The sequence below is a fragment of the Hemicordylus capensis genome, chromosome 3 (genome assembly GCF_027244095.1).
Source record: "Hemicordylus capensis ecotype Gifberg chromosome 3, rHemCap1.1.pri, whole genome shotgun sequence".
Classification (NCBI taxonomy): domain Eukaryota; kingdom Metazoa; phylum Chordata; class Lepidosauria; order Squamata; family Cordylidae; genus Hemicordylus; species Hemicordylus capensis.
The window spans coordinates 254,567,581-254,584,826 of record NC_069659.1 but is presented as its reverse complement, the minus strand read 5'-3'; the positions used below and the strand labels follow the sequence as shown (position 1 = coordinate 254,584,826).

The window sequence follows — 17,246 nt, the reverse complement described above, 5'->3', positions numbered from 1 at the left end:
GTACCCATATCAAACTATTAGGGGTGTATGGCTAAGTATACCCATTTTCTCTTTACAAAGCTTGAACCTTTCATCTGACAGCTTCAACAGGACCAGAAAGATACAGCTATGACCTTTATCTGTAGGTGTACAGACCACCAAGCAGCAACTGCACTCTGCCCACTATGAGGCAGACTGCAGTTCTAGGGCAATGGTGGCAGCGGTGACGCTACAGAGACACACATGGCCATACCAGCAAAGTCCAGTTAAGCAATGCCCTTGGACCCAACACTCTCAACAAAGATCATCCTATCAGTCATTCTTCCATCATGATCTCAGAAGGAACAGGTATTAACCTTACAGTTCCTTTTGCAAGTCAACTATGCCATCACAGAAAACCACTCCCAAGTCCAAGCCAGCCTACAATAAAAGGTGATGCCCGGCTCAAGATTCTTCCCTCCTTGTCTTTTGTGTGCCACTATGCTTTGGGCACCAGGTTAAGAGCCCATTCACAGTTTGGAGCAGCAATCCTCGACACAGTTCTTCAGTAGATGCTCACTTCTCCCTCCGTCCTGGTGAATAGTTCACTAATCTCCAGTGTGGAGGACACCAACAAGAAAGTCAGGTTGCTTACCTGTAACAGTTTTTTTAGTGGGCTATTGTCCTTCACACGACCCTCCCTCCTCCCCGCTATAATGGTCACCTACCTGTTATGCGTGATTGCCACGGTCTGGGACTGAGGGAGGTAATCTGTGAGGGGCTATATGTGTGTCACTAAGGGGGCAGGGCTACTGCCGAAAAGCTTATAGCTTACAGCTCTAGCAGGTTCCAAGGTCCTGTCTACAGAGACACAGACATGCGAAGTGTGAAGGACAATGTACAGTAAGTAGTACAAGAACTACTAGGTAAGTAACCTGACTTTCTGTGCACACAAAGTCCAGTTTTTGTCATGTAACTGGAAACACTGCTCAGAGGCGTATCTAGGGAAAACAGCGCCTAGGGCAAGCACTGAAATTGCGCCCCCCACCCCCGCCAAATATCTGACACCCATCTTTCAGATAACTTCACCATAATATCAGCTCAAAAATAAAAGTCAAGCTTGTTAATCCTTTAATTAACAAATTATGGCACTATCTGAAAATTATAACTGCACCTTACTTGCTTTCACTGATGCAAATTGCTGAGGCAGCACAGATACAGCCTTCTTCACAAAGCAGGAATCACACCTATCAGCTATTCAGAGAAGTACTGGAGACTGGATGTAGTCCTTATACTCCCTGATCAGCATGTTCATTGCATTACAAATCCAGCAGTGTGTATTAGCAACCCCACTGCCCCACCCCCAGCTGCTATCTGCCAGCAAGCAGTAAAATTCACATTTTTTATATCCCGTTCTTCCTCCAAGGAGCCCAGAGCAGTGTACATATTTAAGTTTCTCCTCACAACTACCCTGTGGAGTAGGTTAGGCTGAGAGAGAAGTGACTGTCCCAGAGTTACCCAGCAAGTCTCATGGCTGAATGGGGATTTGAACTTGGGTCTCTCTGGTCCTAGTCCAGCACTCTAACCACTATCAAGGCAGTGTGTGCACACCTGCATTCAGAGTGGGGCCTTACAGCCTCAGCGCCTCCTCCAAAACACAAGTCAGCCTACATGCACATACAGCTACAACATGCAATAAAAACAAACAAAAAACCCACTCCATCTTAAGAGTAAGATACACAAAATGAGCAGGCAGGGCTATTGCTGAGGAATCTCAAGATTAGGGCAAGGAAGAGAGAGAAACTAATAAATTAATTCTTAAGGGGTACGCTTATGAACAATTCTGGAATGTTAATCAAACTGTTCCCTCTTTTCCCCTTCCAATACATCAGAGCAAACAACATAGGAAGAGAGATTTTGTTTATCCATGTGCCCATTTTTAAAATTTACATTTACACTTATATCCCTCTCTTCTTCCAAGGAGCTCAGAGTGGTGTACATGGGTTTTTTTATCCTCACAACAGCCCTGTGAGGTAGGTTAGGCTGAGAGATACATGACTGGCCCAAAGTCACCCAGTGAGATTCATGGTTGAATGAAAATTCAAACTCAGGTCTTCCCAGTCCAAGTCCAACCCTCTAACCACTACACTACACTCTCAGGAAAAGTCACAAAGAAATCCATCAATTACACTTCTATTCATCCGCCTCATAGAAGGCGGATAATATGCACTATCTCTGCATATTAAGCTTTTAAAGGTTTCTTTTTGTGACTGTATTGTTTATGCACATTAATACAAGTCTATTTCTACATAGTGTGCATGCCTGGCAGTGAATGAAAAACTTATTGTAAGTTCTAGAAACTGGCTTCAAATTTCAGATGTAAAACAATCTTTTTCATTTACATTTACAATTACAAGCCTTTTTCAATTACACACGATTTGCTGCACATTTTAATAGTCAACTCTTTTAAAAGACAAGACTTAACTCACAAAATCAATTTTTAACAAACTGGTGCTGCTGGAAGGGCAAGCCCTACTCTCCTCCACACCCCTCCCCTCTAACCCCCTCTAACAACAGAGCACAGAGAAAAGCCCACCCAAAGAAAGGAAGACGGGATATGAGATAGGGAGAGGGGTTGCCTACAGAATGTTACTTACTGAATAAGGACCACACCTTTGAGTGCAGAGCTGCCTTCACGCAGCAAGCCTGCTCTGAAATAAGACTGAAAAGCTACCTCCGGCTCTTTAGAGCTTGAAGACACGCCCCCTTTGCATGTGATATATCATGTGATGATATCACATGCATAGGGGGCGTGGCCTCAAGCTCTAAAGAGCCTGAGTGAGCTCTTCAGTCTCATTTCAGGGCAGGTTTGCTGTCTGAAAGCATCTGTTTTCAATTTCTCTCCTTCTCTGGAGGGAGAGAAAGGGGAATAGACGCTTTCAGCCAGCAATAATGCAAGTTCTCACTGGGGGGTGCCTCTCGGGATCTCAGTTAGGGTGGGGGCGGGGCATGGCAGGCAGTTTGCGCCCTCCCTGCAATGGCGCCCAGGGCATGTGCCCTGCTTGCCACCCCCGTTACGCCCCTGACACTGCTTTTTGACTATTTGAGGAGGTGTGGTAAAAGCTGAGTTCTGCACATGACTGTTCAGCATGGACTGAAGCAGCTGTGCGATGTCATAGGCAAAGCTTACCCCACACGCTCAACATAATTAAGTGGTCCTCAGATGACCCTTCAGGTAATTCCTCTGAGTAATGCTGTGGGTAAGAATTTCATAGAAGCTGTTTATGTCCATGGATTTACTATGCAGCCATGACTAAGCAGGAATAGATTAATATTAGCCAACACCACACAGAGCATCTGTGTGCTCTTTGGGGCCAGCGGTTACCTCTCCTCCCCCCCCTTCTGCCCTAGTCTCCATTTCTGGGCTAGCTGCCTCTCCTCCCCACCTCCACTTCTGCCCCGCACTTTCTTTCCCCCCCGCCCAACCAATCAGCTGGGTTCTGGGACGCACTTTCCAAGGCACACCCAGGAGAATTAATAAAATAGATGATGTCTTGCCTCCCTACTATTCTAAGGGCCCTTCCCCTAACTTTCATTTAAAACAAGTGTCTATTACTATTAAAGGCAGCTATGGATGGCTCTCATTTTTATTAGGGCAGCAGCACTGAGAGAGGAGGTGTTTAACTCTTTCTCCTGTTGCTTAGAGCATTTCCTCCCTGCAACTCTCCCGGAATTTAGCTTAAATATTAGCCTAATAAACTGCTATGTGAACCAGAGCTTTGCTGTGAGAGTTGGCTTCCATTTTGTGACTTCAGGAAAACGAAATGGTCATGTAGGCAGGAATATTATGCTTTAAGCCTGGGAAAGGCAGGAACCATGTCCAGGGCAGATTTTTGGAGCCTGGACCGAAAGGCTTTTGGAACGCCCGCCCCCCCGCAAATTAAGCATCATTGTGCTCCGCCGGGCATCCACACCAGCCAGGACAGACTAAAGAAGATTGGGGGGGGGGCAGGGGCTGTGGAGGCCCCTGGAATTTGACCCCAAAGTCCCGGAGTAAGAGTGCATCTGCTCACCAATGCGGCTTTTTCAATCAAAACTGGAGTTTCCCATGCTCAGTGAAGTGGGCATTGGTGATCTGATAATGGAGCTCCGACATCACATGGTTTGGTCCTTAAGGAATTCATGAGTCTCATTGGCATGGAGAACAACTTCTCCATGTTTCTTTCCTCCTATTTTCTGTCCCTGCCTTCTCCTGCCCATCCATGTGTATTTGATTCTTCATTAAAGGGGACTTTAATAAAGCAATTAAAACATTAAGCATTACATTCATTTGAAGGATTAGAAACAGAAAACAATGGAATTTTTATTAAATTATTTATATACTTTATGTGGGTTTACTGAATTTTACTCAGTTTTACTGAGAACATGCACTGACATCTGAGGGAACACTTTGTGCTTAGAGGAAATGTTAGGTAATTTTTCACACAGCTGGTGATTCAATGTAAAGGCATATTTGTCAGAATATAACCAGCCTGTAGAAGTTCATTCAAGATCCCGGAAAACTGCAGGTGTCCACACAGAAGGAGAATCAATTCAGGAGTTTGCTTTTTAAAGTTGAATTGGCAACCCACAGTTTAGAGGAGGGGAAGAAAAGCACAAATTTGGTGCTTTAGATTCTATCCTGTTACAATGGTTATTTTTACCCCATTGAGGAAATTCAGTCTTCAGAGTCCTTTGAGGGGTGTGTGTCTAAATTTGTCTTCATCCTTAAATATCATTTTATCTGATAAGCTTTGAGTTAAAGGAGGAATATTCCTCTTGTGATTGAGCATGTCCTTGACTAACCAGACAGGGCTGGTAATATGGTGCACGGTCTTTTCCCTCCCTTCCTTTTCAAAAATCTAAGCTGGTACTGCTGTTTCTCAAAGACAGCTCATATTATATCTGGTACCAATGCTAAATAATTGCCCTGATTTATTTACTTGTAAGTTAAGAAGAATAAAAGGTTGCTTAAAGGAGAGAAACAGGTACTCAGCAGCTTTAATCACAAGAAACAAGACCTTAAAGCAGAACACGTCCAGCCTGTGCACAGATGATACAGCAATATATCAGATAGGTACCAAAGATATTTCATGCTCGAAGCTATAATCACACTGAAAGCACTGTGTTTTTCAAAGAGATCGCATGCAAAGTGGTAAACAAAAGGAGTGTTCTTCACCTCTGGCCATAATCCTGATGCTGGAAATGCATTTTGCAAATGTTGCCACCACTCTCTGGGGGCGGCTGCTGCAGTGAGGGTGCATGTGGAGAAAGTCCCTCCTTTTACCTTAAAAAATATCCACGGCTCACGGTGGCAGCAGTAGCTGCAAGGAGCAGGGGCGAGGGGAAAGTTTTCCCTTTTGTCCTCTAAAGGATGCTGCTGCCAGTGGCAGGATGGGGCGTGGCAGTGGCTGCAGGGAGGGAAGGTGGGGGGGAGGAGGAGAGAGCCCCTGCGTTTAGCTTTTAAAACGCTGCAGCTGCGCAGCAGGATGGGTGGGGGGGAGCTCCTTCCAGCTCCCCTCCTCACAAGTGACTACACGGCCTGTCTGCTGTGCAGCCCGCTTTCAGCCTTCCTCTATGTGGCTGGTGGACCTTGTATATTCACAAAGGTAAAAGGGGGAACTATCCCTTCCTCACCACCCCACCCTCCTTCCCTGCAGCTGCCACCTCTGTGCCCCATCCCACCGCTGGCAGCTCTTTAGAAAGCAAAAGGGGACACTTTCCCCTCGCCCCCCTCCCCACAGTCACTGCTGCCTCCATGAGCGACATTTTTTTTTAAAGGTTAAAGGGTGGCAAAAGCCTTTTTGTCTTTGGGCAGCAAAAAGCTTAGTCCACCCCTGCAACCAGGCAGTGAGAGAGGACGCATCGTAAGAATATTCTTACTTCACTTTTAGCCTAGGTAAAAAAAAAAAAGGCTGCCCGGCCAAGGAGTGCTGGGATTGGTCCCGATCCCAGTGGTTCTCATGAGAAGCTCTATCTGGGTAGGGCTGCGTTTGCCGAGGTAGAGTTGGTCGTGAGAATGACTTCTGTGTATCAGTATCTGTACCAAATGACAGCCTAGAATCTCAAGCAAAGAGGTCAACAATCCAGTTCAGAGTAATGTAGAAAATTAATCAGTCATTTCCCTGCAACCTTCATGTTGCATGTGTGATGCTTTTATTCCTTCATTGTTGAAGGGCCTGCTCTGATGATGCCAATGGAGAGGGTGACAGTTGTTCATCTATGGATCAAAGCAAGCTGCCAAGTTTGAAGCCCCCACAAGGGGTGGGAAGGTAGGAAGGAATCTCAGATCCTGATTCCCCCACCCCCCAGTTTTATCCAAATATCTGGCCCAGACATTTTAGCTGAGTCCAGAGAAAATATAAGGTAACCTGACAGAATTGTGGAAGTTGGTATACAGTCAGCACCAATGGTCAGTCTGCTTGCAATGAGTTTTGTCACCTATCTGGGTGTCTATGGCATATTGGTTGATTTGCCATATGCACAACCAGACACAAAGCTGAAAAAAGAAACCCCACTTATAGTTGCGTGATCTGGCCTTATGAGTAAGGTTGTCATGCTAGTGAAGAGCTCAGATAGAGTCTGATGGATTGAAGACATACGCAGGCATCTTTCCCTTGGGACGTAGGGCACAGTTTCAGATCCATAGTATCAGTAATTGCTTGGACCTCCTCCTCCTTGGAATGTAGGAATCTGCCTTATACTGAGCCAGACCAGTCCATCTAGCTCAGTATTGTCTGCTGTACAGACTTTCAGTGGTTTCTCCAAGGTTTTAGGCAGGAGACCCTTTCATCACTATATTGGGGATGCCAGGGAGGGAATTTGTAACCTTCTGCATGCAGATACTCTTCCCAGAGTGGCCCATCCCCTAAGGCAGGGATCCTCAACGTTGGGCCCCCAGATGTTCTTGGACTTCAACTCCCATAATCCCCAGCCAAAGGCCACTGGGCCTGGGGATTATGGGAGTTGAAGTCCAAGAACATCTGGGGGCCCAACATTGAGGATCCCTGCCCTAAGGGGAATATCTTACAGTGCTCACACATAGAGGCGAATCTCATGATCAGTGAGACTCATCGTAAGGGGATTAGCGGAGAGAGCAAGTTAAGCCCGCTCTCCCCACAGATTATCAGTTCTGCAGCCCTGCCGCTCACATGACTGCTGGCTCCATCACGGAACTGCCGGGGCTGTGGGAATCGGGGCCCACACTGACCAAGTTCCATGTATGGATGTACACGAACCGGTTCGCAGGCCATGTTGGAGGCCTGTGAACCAGTTCGCTGGTCCGGCAGTCCGATGGACCTTAGCTGGGGAGGTGTGTTGCTTTAAGGACGAGGGGTTGTACTTACCCCTCCCGCTGGTTTCCCCCCTCCGGTGCTGTAGTTTTTGGCAAAATCTTCAGGGTGGCAGTGGTCCTCCCTGCTGCCCCTGCCCCCTTGTTGGTGCCCAAATGCGGAAGCAACACACGTGCATGTGCCCACCAACACCACGTGCATCACGCACGTCACTGTGACATGTGCGGTGCGCGCGCTCACATCAGTGGCGCGCATGGTGGTGGGTGCATGCACGAGTGTTACTTCTGTATTTGGGCACCAACAAGGGGGCAGGGGTGGCAGGGAGGACCACCCAAAGATTTTGCTGAAAACTACAGTGCCGGAGGGGGAAAAGTGGCGGAAGGAGTGAGTACAACCCCCTCCCTTAAAACAACACCCCCCTGGCATCGGACCGTGCCTCCGCAGTCCGTGCACATCACTAGTTTCAGGATGCCCTTCATGAGTGCATGGGGCATCCTGGAGTGACCTGGAGCAGCCTCCCGGTTGGGGGTCTCCTCGTGTGTTGCCGCGGCATGGAGCTGCGCCATGGCAATACACCATCAAATAAATGGGGTTCCGCTAACCCCATTTAAGGGGAGGGCTGCAGAAGCAGGTTACCCACTTTGGAGAAACCAGGCTCACCTGGGAGCCCAGTGGTTCTCATGCTTGGCTGAAATCGGGCTAGGCTCCCTTAGCCCGATTTTGGCTGATCACGAGAATCGCCTCATAGTCTCTAATTCAAATGTAAACCAGGGTAGACCCTGCTTAGCAAATGAGACAATTCATGCTTCCTAGACCAGGGGTGTCAAACTGCAGCCCTCCAGCTGTTTTTGGCTTACAACTCCCATCATCCCTGGCTACTGGCCACTGTGACTGGGGATGATGGGAGTTGTAAGCCAAAAGCAGCTGGAGGGCTGCAGTATGACACCCCTGTCCTAGACATTTCTGGTTGGTTTTAGTTGTTTTGTTCTCAAGGCATCAGTGGAAGGAATCACCACTAGACATCTGTTCAAAATGATGGTTCTGCTGTGAAAATGTGGCTCTGCGATATCTATGTTGCTCTGTCTCTGTGTCACGTTCCAGGGGTACATGATTATTCCCAGACACTCCTAGATCCTGATTTAGCTTTTTCATTCTAGCACTGCTTTGGCAATCAGCTTTCTAGATTGAATTTAGTTGCAATAAGAATATCAGAATTAAATAGGCATATGATGGAGTGAAGAGGGAAAGAAGACAAAGTTCAAAATGCTCCAATAAAGAAGATGGGAAACATAGTTTTAAAAAGGAAATGAAATGGATGTCTAGTGACATGAAGGAATGGCCTGGGGAGACCCCTTTAGCACACAAGATTTGAACTTTTCTCAAGGTTTTGGAATGATGTGTCTGTTACAGATTGGTGAGCTTTGCTGTCGGTACTTCCTGATTTAAAAGGAAACAACGTTCTCTTATGAATAACTTCTCAAGGCAGAAACTTATGAATAACTTCTTAGCATGCAGAAACTGCCTGACCATAATTGCTTAGGAAATGTGCCCTGTGGCAAACTTCACTGAATTCCCAGGCCCCCAAAAGGAGAAAGAATATTTTGTACTTTAAACCACAGTTATATCTGAAATGATAGAAAATTATAGACATTTGTTCTAGTAGCTCCCTTATCCTTAACTTGTATCAGTACTAACTTTTCCTATGGAAATTCAACATCCCCTTGGAAACTAGTAGGGATGTGCAAAATGATTCAAGTTCAAGTGTTTCAAACTTGAAACAAAACACCCTTAAAATAAAATAAAATAAAATAAAATAAAATAAAATAATAAAAAATAAAAATAAAATAAAGGGCCTATTTCTAGCTTGAAATGAAGGGGTGAGGGGAAACACCCTGTTTTGAGCTTGAATCATTTCAAGTGTTTCAAGTACCATTTTGGCAGGTTGGTTTTGCCCTTCCTATTTGGTTCCTGGCACTGGCTTCCTATTGGTTTGAGATCTCTTTGCTTCTTGGTTGGCTTGTTATCATCCATATCAAATGTTGTCATGGACAACTGTGCCCCCATTGGCTGGGTGAGAGGGAGGGGGAACACTGTTGGAGGGAATTTCAAAATGTATTCAAAAGGACTATGAGAAGCAGAGAGAGCGCGAGAGCGAGAGAGTCCTTATGCCTCTCTTGAAGAAGAGGATATATCAGGACAAGACACTGTTCCCTCAAAGGTGCACAAGCTAAACCCCCAGGCCCCCGTGCAGCAGTTTTTGGTAGATGCGCAGTCTCTGCTGCGCCAGCCACTGCTGCCCAACTGCCTGGCACCCCATTTCCTCCTCTGCCTGGCCAGGAAGCATTGCCCCATTTCCCCCTCTCGCTGGCTGGGCCGCTGCTGGATGGGGGTAGGTGGGCTCCTTCCACTTCCCCTCCTCTGCAGCTCATTTCCAGCTTTCTTCCACGTGGAGGAAAACCCGACTCTTGCCGTGGCTATTGGAGCAATGCTGACACTCTGGGCACCACTGACTGGCAGGTGGTGGCTGAGGAATTCATTGCTGTTCTGAGGGACGGCACACCTTGTGAGGAGCTGCCTTCCTTCCGCTGAGGGAAGGTAAAGAGAGGAAACCACCAGTAATTCCACTGCAGACTACGGGGAAGGAGGAAGAAGAGGAAGGGGGCAGAGGCAATAATGTGGATGATACCCCCCTTTAGGAGATTATGGGAGAAGGAAGGGGGGTGGTGAAGGAAAAAGATTGTTCTCCTGGCATTGTGTGAGATTCCCTCCTCACTCTCCTTGTGTCATATGGATGTGTCTGTCAAACTACCTCCTTTTTGTAAGTGTGGTTAGTTCCCTTTTCTGTTGTGGAGGTGACTGTGTATATCCACCTCATGCCTTTCATATCTCTGTGTGTTCACATGTGTGTGTGTGGATGCCCATCCTCATATGCAGCCCTAATGATTCCCTGTGTGATTCCCCAGTGAGGCAGGGGGGATATATAGATTGTGTAGACAAGTGATCTAAATAGTGATTTTTAATTAATTAAAACTTGTCAAGGTGGGGGCCTGGTGGTGGGGGAGATTTTTAAAAATTGCACACTATGCATTGTGTGGCACATCAATACTGTGTGTGTGGGGGGGGGGAGGCGGGGAGAGAGAGAGAGAGATGGAGCCGGGTCTCACGATCTGTGAGACCCGGTTTTGCAGGGTGAGTGGGGAGGGAGCCCTGGGCGTCCGGATTGACTGCCCACATGATTGCCAGCTCCGTGACGGAGCTGGCGGGGGCTGGAGGGAGTGGGGGCCAATTGGCCCCCGCAAGCTCCAGCATGCCCTGCGCAAGTGCGCAGGGCATGCTGGCGAGACCCCTGGAGCCGGGAGATGGCTTTTCACCTCCCCTCCGGGGGTCTCCTCATGAGTAGGCGCAGTGCAAAGCTGCGCCGCGGCTACTCACGATTATTAAAACCATGTTTGCAGAACGCTCACTCTGCAAACCTCATTTTAGGGCAGGGGTTCTTCAGCGTGTTACCCACTCTAGAACCACCGGGCTCACAGCCGAGCCTAGTGGTTCTTACGATCTGCCAAAATCAGGCTAGGCTCTCCTAGCCTGATTTTTGCAGATCGTGAGAATAGCCCCAGAGAGTTATGTGCACACACTGAGGTCATTCACACAATCGAAAACTGTGTTCTACCTGGGTTTGGGAACTGTGTGTACTCCCAATTTTTGATTGTGTGGAAGCAAGGTTAGAGGAAAACCTGGGTAGAAGTGATTGTGTGGAAGCAAGGTAGGAGAAAAAGCTACCCAGGTTTTCCTCTAACCTTGCTTCCACACAATCAAAAATTGGGAGTACACACAGTTCCCAAACCCAGGTAGAACACAGTTTTCGATTGTGTGAATGACCTCACTGACTTGATACTGCCGCCCAGAACAAAACTTTTTGCCCTCACTGATGATGAAAATTGGAGGGAACACTGGGACAGGAGGAAGGAAGGTTGGTTTTGTGGTTTTCTTTTCTCAGCACTGAGTAAATGCTGAGCTACCTACTGCTGCTATAACTATCTGGTTTTGCTGGATCTGAGATTTACAAACGGGGAACAGAAAAGGAGAGGATTTCAAAATGTATTCAAAGGGACTGGGAGGCAGAGAGAGAACCCTTACATCAGGAGAAGAGGAAGGAATCAAGGAAGCAGGATGCCTCTGAATACCAACAACAGGAGCAACAGACGGGGCATGCCTTCATCTTCTGTTGGTGTCTTCCTAGATGCATCTGGCAGACCACTGTGGAAAACAGGATGCTGGACTAGATAGGCCTTGGACCTGATTCAGAAGGCGCTTCTTATGTACAAACTAGTTCCCTTGCATAGTGTAAGAGGAGAGGATGGGAGATTTCTTGAGAGTGAATAAGAGAAAGGTGTCCTTTTTTTCCTTTCCCCTCCTCATGAAACAGCATTGGGAGATACATTTATGAGAGCCAGGTTTAGAGTGTGATAACACAAAAGGTGTGTTTTTGTCCCTGTGGCTATATTTTGCTTCCTCCTGAGACTCTACATGTGCTAAAGGAAAACTGAGTTACATAAAGGTAGAAGGCAGTTAACCACTGTTGGCACAGTGCTGTATGGATTTGACCACATTTCCTCAGCACTGTGTGTTTGCGTGAGGACTCCTTAGTCTTGTTTATTGGAATGCATAAACAGAATGAGCAGGATCATACCTGCTAAATGGCTGTTGGAGAGCTGGTCTTGTGGTGCAAGCATGACTTGTCCCCTTAGATAAGCAGGGCCTGCCCTGGTTGCATATGAATGGGAGACATGTGAGGACTGTAAGATAGTCCCCTTAGGGGATGGGGCCCTTCTGGGAAGAGCATCTAGGTGCCAAATTACCTGCCCTGGTATCTCCAAGATAGGGCCAAGAGAGATTCCTGCCTGCAAGCTTGGAGAAGCTGCTGCTGGTCTGTGGAGACAATACTGAGCTAGATGGACCAATGATCTGACTCAGTATAAGGCAGCTTCCTATGTTCCTAGGTCCTGCCACTGAGGTGTGTTCAGCAGAAGGCCTGAAAGAGCCTATGCACATACAAAGTGTACATATGTGGTATCTGTCTATGCAATTATAGGCTCTTAGTAGGCAGGGCCTGCAGTCATGTGGCCCAAGCGATGTGCAAAACGTTTAGTTGGTATGCACATGTGTTCTTTCACCACCTTCCTCTGAACATATGTATGGAGCAGCAGTGGGGTCAATGGTTAGGGGTATGCATGAACTGTTCGATGTCAAACCAGTTTGCATTGAAGTAGGCCAGTTCAGCAGTTCAATCACGAACCAAAGCGAGGCCAGTTTGGTCCGAGATTGAAACAGACCAAGCCCCGTTTGATGAGAACTGGTGGAGCAAAGGGGGAGCAACTGGCTGTGGGAGAGCAGTGAGAAAGGTTTTTCAAAGTTCTTATCAGCTTCCCACTTCCTGCCACTCACTGCCCCCGCTATAGCTGAATCGCTGGCTGGGTCGCTCTTTAAACAAGGCAACATGAGAGTGGCTTGTTTAAAGATCGCTGGTGATTCAGCTGCACCTGGGGGCAGGGAGAGTTGAGTGGTGGGGAGCTGGTAAGAACTTTAAAGCAGGGATCCTCAACGTTGGGCCCCCAGATGTTCTTGGACTTGAACTCCCATAATCCCCAGCCCCAGTGGCCTTTGGCTGGGGATTATGGGAGTTGGTCCAAGAACATCTGGGGGCCCAACGTTGAGGATCCCTGCTTTAAACAATGTTTCTCACCTCTCCCCCACCCCACCCCTGTGTGTTCCTGAAGTGAAGTACCATATGCTTTTTTCCTAGAACATGTAGTTTTGCCCTCAGAGTAATATTTGAGCATTCTCACGCTACTAAGTCATGTGTCTCTTATTTTCTGGCCAGTTTCTGACATAGATTTTTAGAATGAAAGAAGACAAAAAAAACCCCAAAACAAAACAAGAAAACCCAAACAAGTTGAAAGCAGCCCTTAGAGGTGGGATTGCAGCATTAGAACAACATCTTGCTTGTTTATTGATTTTACATTTCCCCAAAAAGCTCTCAGACTGAGCCAATCCAGAGTCAGTTTTGTAGTGCATGAAAGTAAGTTTAGAACTAAGGCTCATCCTACATGTTACACAGAATTCCAACCATTGCTTCATCAATGCTTTTTTTTTTAACTGAACATAGCCTGGGGCAGGCTGTGTCTGAGCAGGAGGAAGACACTCAGTGAGACTGCCTAACCCTTTCATTTTGACTCCTTTTCAGCTCCAAAACACCCTTCCCAAGCAACCTTTTTCACCTGCAGGGGGAAAGCTATGGAATGCTCATATCTTTCTGTTTTCCCACCCCCACTCCCATGTCTTTCCTCTCATGGAGGTAGAAAGCAAAAGGGAGGCTAATGAGCTGGAAAAAAGGCAGGAGGGTTAAGGGTTAAGCAATCTTTCTTCACCTGTCCTCCTTGCACTCAGACAGAGGCTACCTCAGGCAGAGTTGGGCTTAAAAACATGTAGAGGAAAGAATAACTGAATTCTGTAGAATGTATAATTTAAGCTTCAGCTATCTACCTTTAAGTACTGTGTTTTTCCTTTGGCTATGAGAGTCATCACTTCTGATATGACGTCTTCCAGCTTGCTGAGTAGGAACAGTTTATTTTGGTGGGTTTAAGAAAGGAAGTTAACATATTTGTTTAAGCCTCTATAATTGCTAGTAGTATTGATTTTACATAGAAGCCTTTGATGGGCTGGATGCACATTCAACACATATCTTGCCCTGTTTAGACACTAGATTGTATGTATGTGCATGCTTTTGTGTGCATGGCTATATGTGCATTAAGGACAGGGGCGTATCTCGAGTAGGGCAGGCAGGGCACATGCCCGGGGCACCACTTGAAGGGGGGGCGCCATTTTTTTAAATGAAAAAAATTAAGGAAAATGGCCACCAAAACCAAAATGGCCACCGCGCATGCTCAAATGGCCTCTGCGAGACTCTAGGCCATGCTAGGCCTCACAGAGGCCATTTGAGCATGCACAGTGGCCATTTTGTTTTCAGCGGCCATTAAAAAAATATATATTTTTTTAAAAATGGCCAGCGCACATGCTCAAATGGTCCCTGCTAAGCTCTAGACCTTGCCAGGCCTCAAAGAGGCCATTTGAGCATGCATGGAAGCCTCCATGCCAATCTTTGCAGGCCTGAACAGGCCCGAAAATCAGCCCAGGATGGGCTGCGGCTGTGAATTAAGAGGCCAGTGGGGAGAGGGGAAACCTTTGCAGAGCCCCCCCGGGCTTTAGGAAGCCCCCCCAAAGGTGCTATAGATTAAAAAATTAATTTAATATAATATAAGTCACTGTACACATATTCAGTTTGGCACTATGTACAGAGAATCAGGGTTTGTGAATACTGAGTTGAAGCTTATGAGCTAGGATTGTATTCATTTGCTCTTACTTCGCTTCTTGTCATAAGTGAGTTAAATGTGATGTCTTAATAATATGTCTATTAATGGTGAATGACCATGTGAATGCACACCCTGATTCCCATGAAGCTTTCAGCTCCAATGGAAGCAGAGGGGATCAGGAGCTGGGGTAGTGAGTGGGGGGAGATGAGAAGCCCTGGCTGCTTGCAGGAGGTGGGTGGCAGTGGCAGTGGCCTGCTTTCATTGAGGGCCAGAGAAAATGTGCCCACAGGCTGGTTCCAGCCCATGGGCTATATTTGTACAACCCTAGTGTAGGCTGAAGTAGACTCAAAGCAAAAGTGGGGACTTTACGTTATTTTGTTCACCTAGTTTTCTTGGGTGGTTGAGTCAATTATTTTGGAAGCCATGATCTTGGTCACCATCATATATAAAATATGCTGTGCATCCTGTTTAGTTGAATGGCATCACTTTATTATTTATAACATCTATCTAGCTAAAAAAATTTAAAGGGGTTAAAAACCAAGCAACCAAATAAACAAAACAACTCTGCCTTTCAGACTACAAAGCCTCACAAATGGAAAGGAAAGGCTGTGCTGTTGTTGTTGACTCCTAGCGACCACAGAACCATGTGGTTTTCTTGGTAGAATACAGGAGTGGTTTACCATTGCCTTCTCCCGTACAGTATGAGACGACGCTTTTCAGCATCGTTCTATATCACTGCTGCCCAATTCAGGAGTTTCCCATATTCTGGGAAACACATCAGTGGGGATTCGAACCAACAGCTTCTTGCTCTCTAGGCAGGTTGCCTCCCCTATGCACCATTTATTAGATATAGATTCCAGACCTAAACATTACCGCTAGTGTTTACAATGCTAAAAACACTGGCTTGTCATACAGACTCAGAATATTCCTTTTGAACAAGAAAATTGCATCAAGTTACAAGGGTAGTTGTTGAAGCTGAAAATCCTATGTTTCTTATAAAGTAACTTCTGAACAATTTTATTTTATTTTTAAAGGAATATGCAGTCCAAATAGCAAGACCTTAAGCAAATGGTGTTCATCAATATTTTGAGCCATTCTTTGCTTGCTTTCAGTCAAGTGTTATGAGTCATTCTTTGGAAACAACTGCTGGATCTTGGCATGAAATAATATTTATGTTTTATGTTGTACTAGTTGTTCTTTAGTTGGAATGATTGCCTATTGCTTTTTTAAGTGCTGGAAATGCTGGACATCCCTGTCACCTACAACATTGCATTAAAGATCTTGTAGGTAGAATATCTGCAGTAGGTTTAAAGATTACAGCCTTGCCATGTCCTGGAGGAATTGGGAGGTGGTATCTTTAGCTGCCAAACATAACCTCACCCCCCCCCCAACTTTACTACCATAATTGGAAGTATTCTCCAGTAACCATGATATAACTTGATATTATAGTGCTTTCTTTTTAACTGTCCTTACATTTTTCAGAGTCATAATCCTCAGCAAAGAGCTGCTTTAGAGACAACTGACATTGGGATTGAGGCAGAGCAGCTAATCTTTTTTGTGCAAACTGCTGGACCATTGAAATATAATTTTGGATTTGAAATGTTTATCAGCTCTTTCACTATGATGACATCGAGACATAAGATGTATATGTACAATAAATAAACAAAAGCCATATGCCACCTTTGCCAGGTGCAATTGAGTTACGGCCAGTAAATGTTGGCGCTATTCACACGAGCAAAAAACAGGGTGACCTCCTGAATGCAGCTGGAACCCTATTTTTACCTCATAGCAAACCCACAAGCATATGGTGCAGACTCGGCAGGGAGTGTGAGTGACATACGATTAACGTTTCAGCGTTTCCCGGCCACAGCTAGCATTGTTGGTTCTTCAGCCCCACCCCTGGCAGCAGCAGCCCCCTGAGTGGACAGTGCGATCACGTGACCCAAGGAGACCACTCAGAGGGCTTCAAGCTGCAGTCCCGCTTTGCTGCTCCCTGATTGGTAACCTCAGTTAACCCTTTCCTGGTAACTGCAGCACTGTCAAAGGCACTGAACTCCGTCCCCATGCCCAAAACTCCCTGCTCACATCAAGGCAGGGATGAAAGGAGAGAGAAGAGAGCAGCTGCAGCTGCCAGCCAGCCCAAAGGAAGAGCCAAAATGAACACACACACAAACCTCAACACACACCCCAGATCCAGGAGGGACACAGCATATGCCCCCTGGAGCAGTTGCCAGTTGCCGGTGAGAGCAGTTACCAGATGCCCCCACAACTAGCCCAAGAACACTCCCCTCACCTCCCCGTCTGCTCACTCAGTAGGCATGCAGGGCTGGGCCACCCATTAACGCTGGGCAAATGGCCACCCAAGGCACTAAGCTGGTGGCAAGGGTGATGACATGTGTCACCTACCACCCCTGTCCAGTTGCCCCCCTGGTCACAGTGGATGGGAAGACAAGCAGGCAATGGGGAGTGTGTACCTGCCCTCCTTGCCACATGTGTCACCCCCTTTCACTCTTGCTGTGGCTGGCCCCATCGCCCCACCCCACCGTACAACAGCATGGTTTGGGAAGGCAGAAGGGGGAACCTGCCC

General features: G+C 46.7%; 1 long non-coding RNA gene across 3 annotated transcripts in view; it reads right to left on the bottom strand.

Annotated features, from left to right (window-relative positions):
- LOC128349132 (uncharacterized) overlaps positions 1 to 2,735 on the bottom strand; it is a 59,195-nt gene extending 56,460 nt beyond the window's left edge. For all 3 annotated transcript variants that reach the window (XR_008318574.1, XR_008318573.1, XR_008318575.1), the window contains exon 1: positions 2,616 to 2,735. This is a non-coding gene — a long non-coding RNA (uncharacterized LOC128349132). The remainder of the gene's footprint in view (positions 1 to 2,615) is intronic.
- Between the last annotated feature and the right edge of the window lie 14,511 nt (positions 2,736 to 17,246).